The sequence below is a fragment of the Piliocolobus tephrosceles genome, chromosome 5 (genome assembly GCF_002776525.5).
Source record: "Piliocolobus tephrosceles isolate RC106 chromosome 5, ASM277652v3, whole genome shotgun sequence".
NCBI lineage: Eukaryota > Metazoa > Chordata > Mammalia > Primates > Cercopithecidae > Piliocolobus > Piliocolobus tephrosceles.
In genome coordinates this window covers 82,016,170-82,035,964 of record NC_045438.1, presented here as the reverse complement: position 1 = coordinate 82,035,964, position 19,795 = coordinate 82,016,170, and the positions used below count along the sequence as shown (strand labels likewise).

The window sequence follows — 19,795 nt, the reverse complement described above, 5'->3', positions numbered from 1 at the left end:
AAGGAAGGAAGGAAGGAAGGAAGGAAGGAAGGAAGGAAGGAAGGAAGTTATCAATGGGCATTAAAGTGTAACTTTTAAACCTACTTTCATAGTTCAAATACACCCAGTATTTGGAGGTCAGAGTAGTCACACTTCACTAACTTTATAAAGGAGAGGCTTTTAATAAATGCAAGGAATGTCTACCACAGTAATACATGTGTAAAACATTTCATCTGACAGCCATGTTCTAAGTTAAAGTTATATTTCCTACTCCGAAATAATTTTAATTTATGGCTAACAATGGTAACAAATGTTTTCATTGAGGCCCAAGAAAGTATGAGAGTAGTTATTCACATATTCTCATTTCCCATGTAACATGCCTAGGGCCATCCTGAATGAGAGCACAGAAAAAGTGGAGGATTTCTCTGCCTACTCTGCTTAAGATCATGCCTGTAATCCCAGCACTTTGGAAGGCTGAGGTGGGCAGATCACCTGACGTCAGGAGTTTGAGACCAGCCTGGCCAACATAGGGAAACCCCATCTCTAAAAATACAAAAATTAGCTGGGCATGGTGGTGCATGCCTGTAATTCCAGCTACTCAGGAGGCTGAGGCAGGAGAGTTGCTTGAATCTAGGAGGTGGAGGTTGCAGTGAGCTGAGATTGTGCCATTGCTCTCCAGCCTGGGTGACAGAGCGAGACTCCGTCTCCAAAAAAAAAAAAAAAAAAAAAAGTCTACAGTACTTTATCATTTTATAAAGCCCTCTGTCATACATTATCTCATCTAGATGACATACATACGGCAAACATTATCTAAGCCATAAAGTAGTTTATTGGTCCTATATACCGAAAGAACACAGATATGGTAACACATGCTTAAATCAAATAACTCACGGTCCCACAGCCTTAAAGAACATTTTCTATTGAAATGGTTTTCTCCATTTTTACTGTACAGTAAAGCATATTTATCTGTGATTTTTAAGTCATTTAAGAACTTTTTATTGTGGAATTTTATGACTAGCCCTTTAAATACTAGTTTTGCTAGGAACATCAAAAGAACAAGTAACTAATTACATAAAGGGGAAAAGATTAAATGAATCATGGATTCCACTTGAACTTCATCAGTTAAAAGATAATTAGCAAAATATTTAAGGAAAAAGTAAATGAGCTTGTTAGTCATGGTCTTTTGAGGGGAAAAAGGTAAAACTATTTTACTTGACTGATCTCAGATCTAGAATCTAAAAGATAAAGAGGTATTGTGGAGAATCATTATAAAATACACAGACCTCAAAGGTTCCCATAAGGTCAAAATATGGACTATGTGTAAGAAGAAAAAATATGCTAAATATAAAATCAATGTATTAATGACATATATTTATTTAAATATTATTTTTGAGTATTCTTAACAGGTATTCAGAACCCTAATCTGCTTCTGAATTTTTAATGAATATAAAAGAAAAATTTGAAGCATTAATGGAGAATTTTAAAGCAAGAATCTAGTCCTGTATGTTAGAGAGAAGAAAATGAAACAATGTTATATTTTAATTCTTATAGGTGCCCAAATACATAAGCGACCTAACTTTGACTTTAGGGGGAAACTGGACAAATCCATTTAAAACTAATTTAGCAACAAATACTTACATGATTTTGTGAACATGTAACATCCCAAAGTGTTTTAAATTGATAATGTCCCCATATGAACTGATAATTTTCAGTTGAGTGTACAGTTTATTCTATAAAATCATTAAATCTTAAGAATCATGAGGGATCTTAGAGACATTTAGCCCAGTGCCTCTCAAATTTTGATGTTTATGTGAGTCCCCAGGGGCATCTTGAGAAAGCGCAGATTCAGACTCAGTAGGTGTGGGTGGGCCTGAGACTTCATTTCTAACAAGCTCCAGGTGATGCCAACGCTGCTGGTCCCGAGACCAGGCAATGGGTATTGCGGCCCCAGTCAAGTCTAAGGGAGGTCCCACAGCCTCTGCTTGGGCATCTCCAGTATCCAGGACTTAAAACCTGCCTCCAAGGGTAGACATTACAGGGAGGGGCTTGTATATTACAGGGAGGGAAGCAACAATGAAAGGCTGCTTCCGCTTCTGGTGATGGAAGACACTCTTTCTCTCCCGACATCTCCTCTTCTCCGTGTTGAAAATCCCCACTTCCTTTGGCCACTCTTAGAACTGATAGGTTTCCAGGCCCCTAAACATCTTTATCACAGAAAATGCTCCCTCTGTGGTGAAAATCTTTCTTAAAATAAACCCTTGGGACAAGGCATAGCCTCCCACACATGGGACATCCAGACCTGAGAGTAGCTGAGTGGGAACATTACTCCTTGATCTAAAGGGGACAGCTCTCTTAATGTGGCCTTAAGGAGGTGTTGCCTTCTGTAAGAATCACACTGCACTGCTGGCTCACAATGTTGTGCAGGAAATAACACCAAGCAAGTGTTCCAATCTCCACTTGAACAATTATTTTTAACTAAAATGTAGGAATTTACAGTTATTCCTATTTAATGTCATGTTGCTACTATAACAACTCACATAAATCCTTTAAAATGTTTATTATCTAATAAGTCACATACATATAAAAAACATATACAGTTTTTAAAAACAATTGTAAAAAAAGAATATCCTTGGGACCACTGTCCAGGTTGGGAGATAAAACACTGCCAGGACCTCAGAAGCCCCCAGTGAGCCCCTCCCCTATCATACTCACTCCTTCACCTCTAGAGGTAGTTGTTATACTGCTTTTTGTGACAATCGTATTAAATCATCTTAATTTTCTTTATAATTTTACCATCTATGTATGTATCCCTAAATAACATTTAGTTTTGCATGCTTTTGAACTTTACATGAATAGAATCACACTGTATATATTCTTCTATCTTGCTTCTTTCAATATTGTTTGTAAGATTCATCCATTTTGATGTACTTTTATTTAACAAACACATATAGAATGCCATTCTCCTAAGCATGTCACAAATATTAACCCATTTAAACTTCCTAACAATTCTATCAGGTAGACATCATTTTCCCTGATGTGCAGATGAGAAAACTAAGGTACACTGAAGTTCAGAAATTCATCCAAGGTCACACAATAAGTGGCAGAACCAAAATCTGAACCCAGGCACAATCCTTCCTCTTGACTACCAGGAAATGCTGCCTCTCCACACCCTTCTATATGTGGTTTTACTAGTTGATTTTTCATTGCCAAATAGTATCACAGTGCATAAATACCTTATAGCAAAATGTGTTGATTCAGCTCAATATTGATGGGCATTTATTTGGGTTGCTTCCAGTTTTTGGCTCTTATGAACAATGCTTCTTTGAATATTTTTGTCCATGTTTTTTCTTTTAACTTTTAAGTTCAGGGGTATGTACATGCACTGGTTTGTTACACAGGCAAACTTCTGTCATGGAAGTATGCTGTACAGATTATTTCATCACTCAGGTATCAGGCCTGGTATCCATTAGTTATTTTTCCTGATTCTCTCCCCCTTCCGACCCTCTAATAGGTCTCAGGGTCTGTTGTTCCCCTCTATGTGTCCATGCATTTTCGTCATTTAGCTCCCACTTATAAGTGAGAATGCGCAGTGTTTGGTTTACTATTCCTGTGTTAGTTTCCTAAGGATAATGGCCCCCCAGCTCCATCTATGTCCCTGCAAAGGACATTATCTCATTCTTTTTTACGGCTGCACAGCATTCCATGGTGTATGTACCACATTTTCTTTATCTAGTCTATCGCTGATGGGCATTTAGGTTGATTAAATGTCTTTGTTTATTGTCACTAGTGCTGCAATGAACATACATGTGTATGTGTCTTAGAATAATTTATATTCCTTTGGGTATATGCACAGCAATGAAACTGCTGGGTTGAATGGTATTTCTGTCTTTAGGTCTCTGAGGAGTCATCACACTGTCTTCCACAATGGCTGAACTAATTTACACTCCCACCAAGAGTATACAGGTGTTCCTCTTTCTCCATAACTTTGCCAGCATCAATTATTTTTTGTTTTGTCCATGTTTCTTAAAGCACATAAGTAATCATTTTTCTTAGGAGTATACCTAGGGGTAAGATGGCTGTGTTGTAAGTTATTTGCAGGTTGAACTTGGTTAGGTAACAGCAAATTGTCTTCCAATATAACTGTACCAAGTTATACTCCTGTCAACTAAATACAAAAACTCCCATTCATTCACATCTTTACATGGTATTGTCAGGTTTTAAAATTTCTGCCAATCTAGAGAGTGTGTAATCATATGTTACTATGATTTTAATTTGCATGTGTTTGCTTATTAATGAAGCTGAACATATTTTTATATATTTACTGGCCAAGTGGGTTTCTTCTTTTGTGAAATGCATGTTTAAGAATATGAATGTACAGTATCATTTTTCTTTTTGGTTACCTGTTTTTTATTGATTCCTATGTGTGCTGAACCAGTATTATTTATGGGCCACTAACATCTTTACCACTTTGGGCTTGTTTTCTCATTCTCCATAGTTACCAGTGAGTGAACAGAAGTCCTACTCACTTTTTTTTTTTTTTTTTGAGATGGAGTCTTGCTGTCGCCCAGGCTGGAGTGCAGTGGTGTGATCTTGGCTCACTGCAAGCTCCGCTTCCCGGGTTCACGCCACTCTCCTGCCTCAGCTTCCCGAGCAGCTGGGACTATAGGCGCCCACCACCACGCCTGGCTAATTTTTTGTATTTTTAGTAGAAACGGGGTTTCATCATGTTAGCCAGGATGGTCTCAATCTCCTGACCTCGTGATCCACCCGCCTCAGCCTCCCAAAGTGCTGGGATTACAGGCGTGAGCCACCGCACCCAGCATCCTCATGCATTTTTAACTTTTGTACTATTATATACAAATTTTTTAGGTCTGGCCAGGCATGTTGGCTCACACCTATAATCCCAGCACTTTGAGAGGCTGAGGCAGGAAGATCACTTGAGGTCAGGAGTTTGAGACCAGCCTGGCAAACATGGTGAAACCCCACTCTACTAAAAATACAAAAATTAGCTGGACATGGTGGCATGCGCCTGTAGTCCAGCCACTCAGGAGGCTGAGCCAGGAGGATCACTTGAACCTGGGAGGTGGAGGTTGCAGTGAGCCTGGATTGCACCACTGTACTCCAGCTTGGGCGACAGGACAAGATTCCATCTCAATATAAATAAATAAATAAATAAATAAATAAATAAATAAATAAATAAATAAAGCATTTAGAAAGAAAAAGATTATGTTAAATATACATGTTGGTCTTATAGTCTAGAAATTCAGTTGCTCTGACTACAAAATACAAAAAGCAAAGGCTCTGGGATAAGACCACTCTAATACAGAGCTAAAATAGTGATCTCTGATTGTCTGGCCAAACTGCAGCAAAGCCAACCAAAACTAAACAAAAAACAAAAATGTCCCCATATGCAGACATATGGAAATGGGCTGCAAAAAGATGAACGTACACCTGAAATCCTGGTGACATCTGGGCAGCCCCTTAGCAGGTAGCACAATTCTTCCTGAGCTAGCTGCTCCATTCTGCTGTTTCCTCTGACTCGCATTTTCTGTTAACCCTCCTCTTGGAATCCTTCGACAATGACTCACAGGGCTATATGGCTACTCAGCAATACCACAACCCTCCGCAATAGATGCTGTGTAGGAGGCACGTAGCTCAGTGGATTGTAGTCTGCACTAGTATTTTCCTTTCTGCATTCAGGGAGGATTTGCTTTTCAGCCACATTTCCCTGAAACACAGCCCTGACAGGAGATGCTTAGTGCAGAGATTTCTAAACGATGAAATGATCTGAGTTTGGCTCCTTAATCATAATGAAACTAAAAACAGTAAGATGAAAAAACAACAGGGGGATCATCATTCCTACAAAAAACAACTTTACACTTGGGCAAAATAAAGAGATTAAAAAAAAAAAAAAGCTCAAACTAATATTTTCCAACCTTTCACTAAAAGCAAGGGCTAAAACCACATGTTTTGAAGGTCTTGCACTGTGTTATTATTAGAAGTCACAATTCTATTGATACTGATGAGTCATTCATATCGGCGGAAACCAAGAACTTCCATCAACATCATGTTACACACAGTCACTGTGGCTTTTCTTTATTACTGGTCAAAGCTGCTTCAGAATGCTTACTGAAACTTAAGAAAAAGGAGGCAAACTCCTCAAGGGTGTGCAAAGCTTTCCCTTCCCCAGCTGATCTTACTTTAATCATCCTTTTCAAGACAGTTTACGATGATTGGATAAACTTGTATGTACAAAAGGAAGTTTATTTAGAAGCCTCAAAAAAGCAACATTTCACACTTTCCGATGAAAATAAGCAAAACTGAACTCTGAAAACAAACAGTGAAACCATTTCTGAAAATATATGCTAGCTTTAAAATGATCAGAGGTCAAGTTTTTTGTTTTGTTTTTTAACCTCAATAACGGAACGGATATAAACAAAAGCTGTCATCACTTAGGAACTTGAGCCACATAAAACAATGTCAGGCTAGTCACTTGCACCCTCGCCCCTGCTTCCCTACTCAGGACACACTGCTTTGCACTGAGGGAGAAGTGGGTCAGGTTTCAGTTACACCAAGAAAGCCTAAGTTGAAGGTTTATGAAAACTCCTTCTGGTCTTAAGTAGGAAATAACAGCACATTCCCTTTTCATTTATTATCAGCCCATTTTGCCTCTCTCCTTAAATATTCCCAGAAAAATAAAGTGAAGCAAAACAAACAAACAAACAAACAAACAGAGTTTTCCTGAGGTATATCCAAAAACGCTATGAATATGCCGTCCCTACAAAGGTAGAAATTTGTCCAATTTTCTTCCCTGCAACCAGAAGGCTGTGTCTGGCTGCTGGCAGGAGAAGGGGACCCAGTTCAGCAGTGACCAAAGATCTGAAAATAGCCTCCCAGTAGCTAACCAGCCCAGTCGCTAACCAGCCCAGCAGCCCGGAGCTCTCTCCAAGGGCGGTGCTGGTACCATGGGCAGTTTACAGTGCGGCCAGCTGAGCGCTACAACAGCTGCATGAGTCAGCAAGCATTGCTGGTAGGAAAGTGCTGACATGCTAAATTACTCTTGTGTACATGAGGTGCACACACCTACCTGGCAAAAACAAAAACAGGGTACATGCAAATTAGCAAATGGGAACCTCTCTACGCTTGCAGTTTCTATTTTCCATGATTAGACCAAAAACATAAATAATCTATGTCACTGCTCAAAAAGAAGTAACAACTAATAATAATTAATCATGGTAATAAACAAGTCACTCTCAGTGTTGCTATGTGTAGAACAGCTGCACTGAAATCTCACGAGCCAGTTAATTTTAACTGGTTTTAATTTTAACTAGATTTAACTGCTTTTCCTCACTTCTGAAAAATCAAAATAGTTACCATATCGACCACAAGAACTGGTAACAGACAAGCACAGTTCCTGTTTTTCAGAGGGGACTTACTTTCAAACTCACAATATCAAGATGCTTAACATAAGTGGAAATTTAAAATGTACTGTTTAATGTGGGAGACTTAAAACCTGTACGCTAATTCAGATCTCATGTGCCAGGCTTTGTCTGACAATGCCTCCCATTCATCTCTGTTCTCTCATTTTATACGGGACCCACAAATCTGCAGAACTGGTTATCTGGAACTGAGAATACATTTCCCCGTAGAAAAAGGGCCAGGTCAATGAGCTAGCATTCCTTGATAGACTGTGAAAATGTCTTCAACTTAAAATACGAGAGGTTAAATTTATAACCTAAAAAGTAGAAAATGATACAACAATGATACTTCCAAAACCATTTAAAAGAAAACACTCTTGATTAACTGTGTTTGAGGAAATGTCTAATTACAGGAGGATGAAGGGACACAGTCTTCTAAGTGAGACTTTCAGACTTCAACTTTAGGGTCATTCTGGTTCCCCAACATGGTTTCAATTGTTAGTTCCATTTAAAATGCATAGAATTCTCTTACTTTGGCATAAAGTAGTGTTAGAAAAAAAACTCTTTATACTTACCAGTTGTAAGTACTGTTTTTTCCTCCAAAAAAAAAAAATTGATTGAGAGTTGGAAAAGAAAAAAGGAGGAGAAACAAGTACAAAGAGGGTGTACTAGAAAGAGGGGAACAAAGAAATTAAGTCTGGGATTAAGAAAGACATGAAGGCATAACTAAACTACAAAAACAAAGAAGAGGTAGGAACTAGAGGGCAGTCCCCAACTAGACTGTGTGTTCCCAGAGAAAGAGGACTCTTCATACCCAGCTCCAGAGATGACAGTGGAGTCCTGCAAGACAGTTCCACACACTGGCACTAGATGGAGCCATCAACTCAACATAGCATGGTTGCTGGAGGAGGGTATGGTGGGGGAGAGGTGGGACTGAAGGGCATTGACTCTACAGCCAGGTATTTACTTGGCAACAACTCTATCCAAAATAAGTATAGTTTCCTTAATCAACCAACTCTCCTAATGTCCAGATGTCACCACCATGCTGACACCACTATGCTTGTGGTTTGTCAAATTGGGACACACTAATTTTGAAAGAAATATCAATTCAATTTTTATCAATGCAAGCGGGGTGGGGAGGTAAGTGAAGTTGGATCCGCTGCCAGTTTTTTTCTTCTAAAAATTCAACATTCAAGGATAATATAGAATTTCAGGTTCATTGCTACTGAATAACAAAAATCCCTAATCATAAACCAAATGGCTTTCCCGTGAAGCTTTGTTTAAATGTTAAATAACATACCACCTTGCTATAGAGATTTATGTGATCAACTTCAATGTATGGCAAGAGGCGGGAGATGCTCACTGACAAATGTATTATTAAAAATCATCTTCTCTTTATATTTTAATACTACTGTGATTTATATTCTGTAATTCATTTGCCTATATTCTCTGTCTAGGGTTGTGTTTGTTTATGACGAGCCCCCTCTTCATTCAGAAATGGTCTCCTATCACCAGGTTACCAGTGTGCAAAATTCTACTGTTTTTATCCTTAGAGTTTTACTTCTTTGGCTTTGTCTCCTATTAATATGCTGATGCTTCAGAAAAGTAATGCACTAAGTATGCTCAGTTACCATATATTAGTAAAACTGTGTTCATAAAATATTTCTCTGAGATTGGTTTTGGAAGGGAAAGACAAGGACTAGTTGAGGGGACTAGGTGGCCAAAAGGTAAAATAGCATGAAACAAAAACGTGAGGCCAGAAGGAGGATGGGGGAACTGGCTGCAAACCGTGCCTAGCTTCTTCACATTTGGGACACAGACCATCATCCCTGGCACTTACCTTCCCAAGAAGATGTATGAAAAGGAAGGGTTAACTCTGTCTACATTTTCCTCTTGCTGAATAGGTAATATCTCTCAGTTAATTTCATTTTTTTTTTTTTTTCAGTTTGACTCTTCGGGGCTTATTCATTTGCATAATATGGAATCTTGAACCCATATAGATATTCTACAAATCAATGCAAGTAATTCTCACACTAAATCAGCAGCTTTAAGCTCATCATTGTTTGCACAGAAATCTTTATGCACTCATCTGCTTGATTTTTTAAATCATTTAAAACCTCCAACACTGACACACTAAGCATCTCCCATTTAGCCTTCTCCAAAATTTGAACTAAATTCTGAAAAATAAGCACAGTACTGTACAATCATACACTTGATAATTTCCCAAATTGAGCTTCAAATGTGTGCTTAATGTTTCAAGTGGCTCCTGAGAATGATGCCTCTTGACTAAAGATGACAACTTTGGTGTCTGGCCCAGGCAGAGCTGAGTCAGCATTCTAAACAGTGACCCTGCAAACCTGAGGTAGTTGGCGGTTACTGACATGCCAACTGCCTGAGTCCTTTAAAACCATTCCAATCTCCAGTTGAGAGTTGCAACATGCTAATCTGGCAAGACAACCTCTTCCTGAAATTGACCAGAATGAGAACAAAGGTTACCTGCTTTTATCTGTTACTGGTAGCTAATATTTCTAATTAGGAGTTCTGATGGAATTAGTTCTCAATGAAATTCTTCCTCCTCGGTAGAACACTCTACGTCTTACAGGTTGAATTTCTTTTACCTTTTCCTACCCACCAAGAAACAAAAAAAAGGCAAAAAACAAATTCCCTCCACCTAACAAGAGGGTAGGAATGTGAGTTACAAGTAAACCCTGGAGACAGAGCCATGGGATTTCAGTTATATGCCTAGTACTTCTTTTGCCTTTACATGCATCACTTTTACTTTCTGATCCCCAAATGGACACTAAAACCTAAGGAATGCAATTATTAGGAAGCGGGCCATGTGAAAGACGGGAGATATATTCACTCAGGTTTACTGAGAAATTATTTTTCAACTTTAAGATAGATGTCAACAAAACATCCAAAATTTTAGAGTGAGGTGACCTTTATTTCTGCTTCTGGGAACTGCTAAAGAGAGTTCCAACTTCAAACGAAGAAGAAAAGGAAAAGGGAGAGCCATAACACGGTAAGAAAACAGGCCCCCGCATCGACAGCTAGTGTCCAATTCCAGTCCTACCATTCATTAGCTGAGTGACACCTATGCTGTGGCTTCTAGTGATCACACCTAGCTCTGGGTTGCTCTGAGGATTATATGAGTTAAATATGAGCAGCACACATAGGAAGCTCTCAATACAGGTTAACTGTCATCAAAGAAAAAGAAAATAGAGGGGTGTTAGCATGCAGTATAATCAATTTATTTTAAATAGATGCTGTCAAAATTCCTTAATTTTGCATCTAAGAATGGTCTAAATAAGATGTGTCCAATCTTTTGGCTTCCCTGGGCCACACTGGAAGAAGGAGAACTGTCTTGGGCCACACGTAAAATACACTAAACACCAATGATACGTGATGACCTAAAACAAGAAAAAGAGCAAAAACGAAAAATACAAAAAAACCTTCAACGCGCATGAGGCCTGCAGGCCATGGGTTGCACAAGCCTGAAATAATCATCTTTGGGCCACAGAGGATGGAGACCCTCTGCTCTGGAGTAGCCAGGGACTTCAGACAGATTTTAGACTCACTTTTTCACCAAAGGCCCTACACACATCAGCTGACTGGGAGAGAATATCTTTGTAGCTTCTGATCATTCAAATATTGTCAAAATCACCCTAAATATGCTCAAAATAAGAATGTTAACTTGTATTTTTTCCAAGTATGGAAATCAACAGTACTCTTGGCAGTTAACTTCTGTTTTTATTAGGTTCTAAAGAGCCAGGTAAATAAATCAATTCTGGACTCTGTATACAGGAACTATTATTTGCCAAAATGGCCCCAGAGGTTCCAGCATGACTTATGCAATACTCCAAAGGGCCAAAGATAGTAGTGAATTAATAGGATTAGGAAGCTGGAGGAAAAAGTGAATCTCAAGTTTTGGACTATCCCTGATGGAAGGTCACTCCACAATTCCTCAGGGAGAGCTTCCCCAACCTCCCGACTAGGTTAAATCTCCCCATTAGACACTCTGGTGCATGAAATACCTTTCCTTCATGAGCAGTGGGTTATCTATTACTAACTGATCAGTGCCACTCTTCCTACCAGATGATGTGCTTCATGAGACCGGGGGCCAGGACTGGGTTTGCTCCCCATTAGCACTGTGGTCACCTAACACTATGCCTGCCACATAAGAGATACTCAGTATATATTTGTTTACTGAATGAATGAGGCATCTGCCTCTAAGGAACGGTATTTCCGGACACTTGGCCCATTTTGTACTATCCACAAGCTTCTATTGCTTAGAAGAATACAGAATAGGAAAAAAAGAAAAATTGGCAAAAATCTATGGATACTGAAATACTAAGGAAAGATGCTGAGCATGTACATTCACTTTGTTTCCTACTTGTGGAATGGAAATCACCACACTGGGATCTCCCAACTTTAAAATCCAAAGTGAAGGTCTAAGCTGTCTTTGGGTTACACTCCTGGAAAATCCTGAGGAAATTCCTGAAGTAACTTCAGAAAGTGACAGGGGAGAGAGAAGAGAAGATGACCCAAGACTAGAGTGATGGAAGACTTGGAAACTCGAAAAGCTTTCTTCTCTAACTAACTGGGACTTTGTCTACATGCCAGCTATAGGCTCAGGCACACATGAAGAGAATAATGAGATGTATGGGAGGACTGCAAAGTGGAGGATTTAAATGCTTAGGAAAAGAGCCAATGAAAGCTGACACAAGGACAGGAGGGACCCAGCAACCAAGCGCCTGCTCTCATCACATCAGCAGCAGCATGTCCTACAGCCTTCAGGAAAAGAACAAAAAGGTCAGGGAGGAAAATGACACATCTCAGAACCAAAGGGCAATTCATTATGAGGCTAAGGAACAAAAGAGAAGTCAACCAGGGAATATGCTGAAGAAACGGTGATTATGAAGTCACTGGGGAAGACTGAGAGGCATTTTGGCTGTAATTCCAATGACTAGAACGAAGGAGGACGTGAAATGCTTTTAGATTGGGAAGATTTCTTATTTTGGAAAAAAAACAGCTCAAGGAAAAACAAATGGCAAAATTCCTGCCTGAGTTTTGAAGTAGTGTCACTAGCAGGATGAGGTTCAATTTATACATTCTTTAGAAATGAAATGGCCCTTGAAAAGGACATAGTGGTAAGATTCGGATATTTCCAGCCTTACGGAAGCTAAGTAACATGCTGATAGTAAAATTAAGTTTCAGTTTTAGATAGACTGATATTTGAAATTAACAAAAAAGAAAAAAGTAAAGGAAAAAAATTAAAAGACCCTGAACTGACAAAAAAAACAAAAAAAGGAACTACTTTCTTTTTTTTAAATTAAATGTCATTGCAAACAAAAAAAAAAAAAGGTGAAAGGTGAGTTACATTTTGGGCAATCTTACTGAGTTTACAAAATGTTTAGTTCACAGCAGGTTTCAGTTTGGACTTGAACAATCTGTAAATATTTACTTAAAATTTAAAGATAGGAGGACAGCACAGGTCACATATTGCCATTAACAAGACAGAAGGAATTTTCCGTCATTCCCAAGGCCTTGGTGCTGCGTTCCCACATGTGGCCCCGGCTCTGCCAAAAGCTTGTCTTCTTTTCCGAAGAAATTCCAATTTTTGCAACCAGCCCTGACTCCTGAACTGTGAGTACCTCTGACAGAGTCATATGTCACTGAAGCTTCTTCAACACCCAGACAGGGAAAGGAGAGAAACAGGGAGGCAGATGCACAGCGTCCGGTCCGTCCGCTATCTGAATTGCAGATTTTGATAAATATGTTACATTTTATATTGTTCTCTGTTCTGTGAGGGCAGGGACCATGTTCTCCATATGCCACAGTCCTACACCATGCCCAGTCATTGATTCCAGGACTGGACTGTGTATATAGAATGGGGAAATAACCTTTAGACATTCAAGAAAACACGCACTATATTCAGATTAAGTTCATTCCAACATGAGATTAGTTCTTCCAACTCTGCAGAATGGACAGGCACGACACCCATTTCAAAGGGTTGCTTTGAGGAGTCAACGAGTTACATACAGGTAAGGTAGTCAGCACTAGGTCTGGCACATGGTGCAGATTCAGTAAATCAAAACTATTATTTTGGTGAGTGTTCTCAAATGTCAAACTCCCATGGAGGTCCTCAGGCATTACCCAGCCAAGTTATCCCATTTGGTCAATAACAACTAATATATGGCAGGTGGTTCAAAAGTAATGGATTATTCACCTGCAAAGAATCACATTGTACTCATGGTATTAAATTATTCGGCCTTTCATGCCAAATTCTCTGTTAAAAAGGAAGCTGATCAATCCCTGAGTGGGACTCTAACTCAAAAATTATTAGAGTTTTGTTTTTTTGGCAACTTTCTATTTTCCAGCTAGTTGTAACCATTCATTGGGTGCACACTCACAAATCATCCACTATATGCCAGGCCTTTAGAAAATAGAGACATACAAAGATATTAAACAAAAAAGATGTTTCAGTATGTTCAGTGGTGGGAGACAAGCATCCCGCAGGCCGACTCTAGCTCTTACATATGCTTTCAATCCAAAAATGTTTTAAAGATTTGAGCCAATACTTAAAAATCAGGGAATTCCACATAAATATCCAATATCCAGCTTCCCCTGGAAAAACCAAATGATGTGGCAACACAAAGCCAGTAGTCCTACCAACTCTTCCCTGGCAAGAATCTACGAGTTAAGTAGGGGCAGCCTGCCACTCCACACTATGCCCTGCTCCTCACCAGAACCAGGTAGGTACATAATTTGTGGGGCTCAGTGAAAAATGAAAACGAGGGGCCCCTTGTTCAAAAATTATTAAGAATTTCCGAAGAAAACAGCAGAACCTTAAACCAAATGTGAGGTCCTTCTGACCAGGGAAGGGGAAGGGGGCCTATGTGACTACACAGGTCTTATGCCCATGAAGCTAGTCCTGGCTGTCACCCCCTGGACACACAGGAAGATAATTATTTATCTAAGTATTCTCTCATTCATTAACAATCAAGCCTGTATTTACAATAAGCTAGATATCACACCCCTGAAATCTGAGGTTCAAAAACTAGAGTAGAGGGGCCAGGCACAGCAGAGATAGAGAGCCACCAGGGTCTCTTTCCTTTTTGTTAAGACTGGATCCACACCAGAGACACTGAAAGTTAATCCAAGTAAAATTAAACTGCTCTCAACAATACAGATTGGCTTGAGCCCTTTTGTTGGCATCACAGGAGCCTCGATTACGAATTCTGAGAAACAGCTCACAAGCACTAATGAATAACTAAGTCCTGTCGGCTGTGCAGACAGTGGGCCCAGAAGCGAAGGGCTGGCCTAGGAGAGATCTGAACATGAACCTGACCATCTGGCTCTCTGTGACTCACTTTGATCACAAAATGAATTGCAACAAATTGAAGAGCACATGGCTAGAGTTAATTGTCTCATCTGTAATCTGAATCTACTTTTAAGCAGTTATTATTACCCTCTATCAGGTGGAAACATTTGCTACCATCACTGCAAAGTGCATTTTCCTGATGAACTGTAATGGATCATTAAATTCCATATCTGAATAACAATACTGTGCACTTATTCAGTGCCTTTCATCCAGGGATTTCAAGGCAGTTTGCAAATAATTAAGCCCCTTACACAGCAGCCAGAGGTGAGCCACTGGAAAAGAATTGCCTGAAGATACTGAGTCAAAGGGCATAATTCAATAGCAAGAGAATAAATGGCTTTCTCCCAGGCACTGGTAATACTGAAAGTGAATCCTGATCCCCTCCCTCCCTTTCACCTCACCCCTTCTTCTTCATAGCAGATCTTGACATGCAACATACAAAGAACCAAAAAAGTAACTAACAGGAGTGTTCATAATTTAGCTATGAGTTCAGACACACACTTAACTGAGGAGTGTGTGTCTCCATGTAATCCTGGCAAACACACCACCAACTGACATTTCAGTCCACCTGCAGAATAGACAGACAGAAGAATTTACTCAACACATTCATGATTACCAAATGGCAAACCTGAAGCCTCCCGCCATCCAAAATGAAAATATGGCGCTGCACCAATAAAGTTATGTTCTAACAAAAATACTTTATTCCACGGTTATGTGTTCCATTTCTGGGACTTCCCCTATTTGAATGATATTTAGGTTTCAGGAGTTAAAAGGACGCTGGAAATGGTCAATCAATACATTTCTTTTAAAAACCAGAACACTAGAAGGGAAAACATTTCAGCCACTCAAAGTTTTGTGGTGAAATTATAAACTCCAGAAAAACTGAATTTACAATGGAAATGCTGACAGACCTTTCACTGGAGCAGTTTGAACGCAACACTGTAATTTGGCAATCTCTCTTACAGACTAAAGACTAATTCTAACAAGATGTCATTTTGACTCACGTTTATTATTACCTGCAAGAATGAAAAACGCCGTTTACTCGGGAGGAGCCAGAGAACCAGGGTGGGGCGAGCTCACATTTTAAGCAAGACGCCCGCTGCTTTACCAAAATAGCCCTCTCCGCCAAAGGAGGGGCAGTCTTTCACGCTCAGCTTCTTTCATGTCAGCCCGAGCCTTTGCAGCTCGACATGCCTTTCCTACATGTTACATTTTAATGATCTGAGAAAACCGTTATCAGCGTTAACATCTCTAATTTTACTCTAAACAGACAAAAGCAAAATATCTCATTAGGCATCATCTCCGCCAAGGTTCCCACTAGGCAGGAAAGGATTTTTATCTGAAGTAATTACCCTTTTTAGTTAAATACACTCAACAGATGAAATTTACACAGAGAGTGAGAGACTGCAACACTAGACAGCGAAGGTGAAAACCAGGAACGCCGCGTCTCGCCGTCCGCGGGCCCGCCGGGAGGGTGCGGGTCCATCTCGCGTTCGCGGGTCGGGCGCCCAGGTCCCTCTCTTTTCCCAGCGGCTACGGGTCACGGCGACGGCGGTGACCTGGCGGGCAGGCTGCGAGGCGCGCCTCCTCGGGCCACAGACAAACCACCCCGGCAGCGGCCGAGCCAGAACTTCCCTCAAGTTGCCAAACTCGCCTACGCGCGGGAGAGTGCTGGGGATGCCCCGCGCGCCCGCGACCCCGGAAGCCAGGAGTGTGCTGCCCCTTCACACACTCACTCCCAGCCCTGCCCGCTTCCCTTCATGGTCCGAGTTCCTGCAAATCCTCGGCCAGATTGAGGTCGCCGATATGCTCACTCCAGTTTCCCCCCCGTGGGCACCTGGGGTAGCCCGTGAGCGCCGCCCGCCGCCGTCTCCAGCGGCGCCGGGCTCCCGAACACCCGCCGGGTGAGGGAAGCACAGCGGGGCCACGGAGCGCCTCGGCGCGGGGACGGGGAGGGCAGTGTCCCCTTCACAGTCTCCTGTGTAAAGCTTCTGGGGCTTGGAGACTGGAGTGTAGGGTGTGTGTGTTGCACTTTGACTTCATGCAGGATCTGTGGGAGAGGGGGTGCAAGGTTTCCCTCTCAGAAGCCTGGAGCCCTTAGGTCTTAGCTATGCGGGACACTTTCCGACAACCCGATCTTTCGCTAGGAGAGATTCGACCCAGGTCTGCGCCGCGAGGCCCCCAGCTCGCCTCTTCCGGCGACCCTAAACTTGGGCTTTGATTCCCCGCCGGTCGCGGTGGTCCGGGCCACCCCGCGGCGGCTGACAGCTGAGCGCAAAGGCGCCGCGGCCAAGGTCCTCGCGGAGCAGCCCGGGGCGCGCACGCCGGAGGTTAAGGAGGAGGCCGCCCGACCTTGCGCGGGGATCGTGGGCTGGGGGTCGGAGGCAGGGCCGCGGGTCTGACAGCTGCTGCGGCTCGCGCAGACGCGCGCCTCCCTGCAGCCCGCCCTCCCCACGCCTGACTTATTACCCTCTGCTCCTCCTCCCCCTGCTGTTCCAAAACACCCTTCGACGCCAGCAAAATACAATGCCGCCTCAGCCGCCGTAAACAGCCGGACGGGAGAGCTCATATTCGGCGCGGCGCGGCCGCCGGCTCGGCTCCCACCCCCTTCCCGTTCCTAGAAAATGCCATAAAAGCGGGCAGGGCGCAGGGAGGGCGGCTGCGCGCCCGGCGGCAGGGGCTCCCTTCCCGCGCCGCTTCCCCACGCCTCCCTGCCTGTTCGCTCCCCCCGCAAACTTGCCCCGCCACCCCGCCCGGGGCCGGGGTCCGGGCCCCGGGACTCACCTCGCCGGAGAACTTTGCGTCCTTTTCCGCCTCCTCTTCTCCGCGTCTTCCCGGCTCGCAGCCACCTCCCGGCAGCCGGCGAGGTGGGCGGTTCGGGGGTCACCGAAAGCTCGCGGAGAGGACGCGCATCACATGGCAGCTTGTTCCCAGCCCCCCGAGTGCGCCGGGAAGGGGGAGGGGAAGGGGCGAGGGGAGGCCAGGGAGAAAGCGAGAGCGGGGCGGCGGCAGGAGTGGGCAGGCGGGGTGGCGAGGGCGGCGGCCGCTCACGTTAGCGTTGTGCGACCGCAGCCCAGGCGTGCACGGCCGCTGCTGCTGCCGCTGCTGCTGCTGCTGCTGAGGCGGCGGCGGCTCGGCGCTGTTTGCTCCGCGCCGCGCGGCTCGCGCTCTCCCCGGAACGCCCACACTCTCAATCGCTACATTGTTGACATTCGGCGCTGACGTCACCCGCTCCCCATTCACAATAACTTTACGGGAGCCGGGCAGCGCACCTCCCCGGCCGCTGGGGCGCGGTACGCCCGGCGACTAGCGTAAGCCGCTCCGCGAATGGCGCTCCGGGGGCTGGGGCGGGGGGCGGGGGCGGGGGCGGGCGCGCGCGCTCCGCCGGCTCGCGGGAGGGGGCGCGCCTCATGCCGCCGCCGCCGCCGATCTCCCCGCTTTGTGCGGCAGCGCGGCCCGGAGAGCCCCCTCCTCCTGGTCCGGCTGACCGCCCCGCTCTGCCTGGCCTTCCTGGCCGCGAAAGACGAGGGTTGGGGGCATAGCAGAGTGAGAGTAGTGGTGAGGGCTGGTGTGGCACGTGGGGAGGGTCCAGAGCCCTAGGTGCTGCACCTGGGGAAGGAGAGCAGACATCGAGACCTGGGATCCCAGGGTTAGCTAGCGTTTTCCCCGAGGGGCAAGAAAAGATGCTCCACTGGCCCCCACAAAGCTGACCGGATTCCCTTTTGGGTGGGGACCGGGCGAGTAAAAGCAGCCTTTTGAATGTTGACTTCTGAATCCTTTTCAGGAGGCCCTCCACCTGCCCCACTGAGCGAACCTTAAGCCCTCAAGCCAGTGTTTTTGGAAAAAGCGCAGTCAATTTCAGGAGGACATTAAAAGCCAACCTCCCCAGCTTCAGCCCCAGCTCCTACTGCCTTCCAGCCACTCTCCCCTGCCTTTCCTTTCTGCGGCTCTTAGGGTGTTGTTACTGCCCTTAAAGGCCATCGTGTGAGTGCCCTGTCAGAAGAAAGCTTGGTGGTGGCTAGGATTTTACAGAAGGTAATTAGGATTTAGGCTGAATGTACATTTGCAATAAAATAAGGTTGTGTTAGTGTTGTGCTGGTGCCTGCAACTTTACCTCTTGCCAAGGCCAGAAAATTCTGCCACGTTTCCCTAAACACCTATAACTTGGCCCTCTTGTGTACAGGCAGTATTCCATATTATTACATGTGGTGCTGATTTTTAATGAATATTATAAAACTTTGGCTCGCTCTACTGAGAGAAGGATCATAAATCCCCCCTGTAAAACGGGCACTGGCATATGCTGAGGAAGCAGTGAAGCGTCGCCCTGGGAGTCTTGTGATATCATCTAAAGTGTTGTTCTGAACCACCTTCATTTGAGGGCAGAGTTTTGAAAGGCCCCATTTGGAATGTCTGTGTGGAAAGCTAAGTGATGGCTGAAAGCAAGCTGAAGGTGCTGAGCTAATTTTTCTAACAGCACCGTGGAGCCCCTGCGTGGAGGTCTGGCACCGGACTGTGAGATTTTCTCTGCTCACCGACCCGGCCTTCAGATAAGGAAAAGTCCTAGAGCTAGGAGTAGCCCTCAGTCTCCTGACCTCTGGTCTGGTGCCCCCTAGGACAAAACACTCTGCTTCTGAGGTCCCTGCGTGACCCCTGGCAAGGACAGAGTACAAATTCCTGGTCTGCCCTGGCTAGGCCGTTTCTTATAGTCTTATGGATGGTTATGTTTGGCATTCCTCATTCTTGTAAGTATGTGTTGGTGAGATAACTTTATGCATTTTAGTAGCAGCAATAAATGTTTTTCTCACAACAAGGGATGCTTGAGAGCATCCCTGTGAGAGTGGTGTAGATTCATTTATTTTCAAGCAAGCCATGGCTGCCCAGCTGTGAGTGGAGTTGGGCACATCAGCTTGGGGGTGGTTGAGGAGGGAAATGCGGCTGCCAGCTGATCTCCCACCTCCATTCTGGATTCTACAAGCTGATCTTGTCAGATGGATACAACAGAGGCTTCCAGGTC

General features: G+C 43.6%; 1 protein-coding gene across 1 annotated transcript in view; it reads right to left on the bottom strand.

Moving 5' to 3' along the window:
- The window catches only part of BACH2 (BTB domain and CNC homolog 2), a 383,325-nt gene extending 365,334 nt beyond the window's left edge, over positions 1–17,991 (bottom strand). The window contains exon 1 of the mRNA XM_023205309.1: positions 17,566–17,991. The gene's annotated coding sequence lies outside the window, so the exon portion shown is untranslated. The remainder of the gene's footprint in view (positions 1–17,565) is intronic.
- Positions 17,992–19,795: the final 1,804 nt, after the last annotated feature.